The sequence below is a fragment of the Micropterus dolomieu genome, unplaced genomic scaffold (assembly GCF_021292245.1).
Source record: "Micropterus dolomieu isolate WLL.071019.BEF.003 ecotype Adirondacks unplaced genomic scaffold, ASM2129224v1 contig_2908, whole genome shotgun sequence".
Classification (NCBI taxonomy): Eukaryota; Metazoa; Chordata; class Actinopteri; order Centrarchiformes; family Centrarchidae; genus Micropterus; species Micropterus dolomieu.
In genome coordinates this window covers 1-1,193 of record NW_025731898.1, presented here as the reverse complement: position 1 = coordinate 1,193, position 1,193 = coordinate 1, and the positions used below count along the sequence as shown (strand labels likewise).

The 1,193-nt window shown below is 44.9% G+C and overlaps 1 non-coding gene across 1 annotated transcript; it reads left to right on the top strand.

The window, feature by feature from the left end:
- The first annotated feature begins 414 nt into the window (after positions 1 to 414).
- On the top strand, positions 415 to 487 carry trnav-cac. Its single transcript has one exon. It is a non-coding gene; the product is annotated as a tRNA-Val (tRNA).
- The last annotated feature ends 706 nt before the right edge of the window (positions 488 to 1,193 follow it).

The window sequence follows — 1,193 nt, the reverse complement described above, 5'->3', positions numbered from 1 at the left end:
GGGTATTGCACATGTGTGCCTTAGGCTGGCCACAATAAAAGGCCAACTCGAAAATTTGCAGTTCCATCACACAGAACAATGCCACAGATGTCGAAAGTTTTTGAGGGAGCGTGCAACTGGCATGCTGGCTGCAGGAATGTCCACCAAAGCGGTTGCCCGTGAATTGAATGTTCATTTCTCTACCATAAGCCATCTCCAAAGGAATTTCAGAGAATTTGGCAGTACAGCCAACTGGCCTCACAACCGCAGAGCACGTGTAACCACACCATCCCAGGACCTCCACATCCAGCATCTTCACCTCCAAGATTGTCAAAGAATTTCTGCACAAACTGTCAGGAACCGTCTCAGGGAAGCTCATCTGCATGCTCGTCGTCCTCGTCGTCGTAACCGACTTGAGTGGGCTCGCAGCCGTCAGTTTCTGTAGTGTAGTGGTTATCACGTTCGCCTCACACGCGAAAGGTCCCCAGTTCGAAACTGGGCAGAAACACTGCCCTTTGGTGGTTATCGTCTCGGGATTAAAGTCAAACAGCACCACTGTGAGCAATCTTGGAGTTATCTTTGATCAGGACATGTCGTTTAAGTCTCACATTAAGCAAATTTCAAGGACCACCTTTTTTCAGCTACGTAATATTGCGAAAATCAGGAACATCCTGTCTAAAAATGATGCAGAAAAACTAGTCCATGCATTTGTTACTTCTAGGCTGGATTACTGCAATTCCTTATTATCAGGCTGCTCGGAAAAAGTCCATTAAGACTCTTCAGCTGATCCAGAATGCTGCAGCACGTGTTCTGACAGGAACCAGGAAAAGAGATCATATTTCTCCCGTTTTAGCTTCTTTGCATTGGCTTCCAGTAAAATCCAGAATAGAATTTAAAATCATTCTTCTTACCTACAAAGCTCTTAATGGTCAGGCACCATCTTATCTTAAAGATAGTCTTGTGCTTTCTCGTCCCTCTCCTCTCTCCTGCTATCACTTCCTGCAGGTTTTCTGGCTCTGGAGCTGTGGAGTCTGGATCTGTGGCTGCGGGTCACCTGCTGCCCCCGTGTTCCTGCTCGGCGCCCTCTGCTGCAACGACTATTGTTACTAGTCCTATTATTATTATTGTTATTATAATCATTAACATTACGATTGTTATCATTAACACTACTATAAATATCTGTACCATTTTTCATTTAGTCTATAGCAACATCG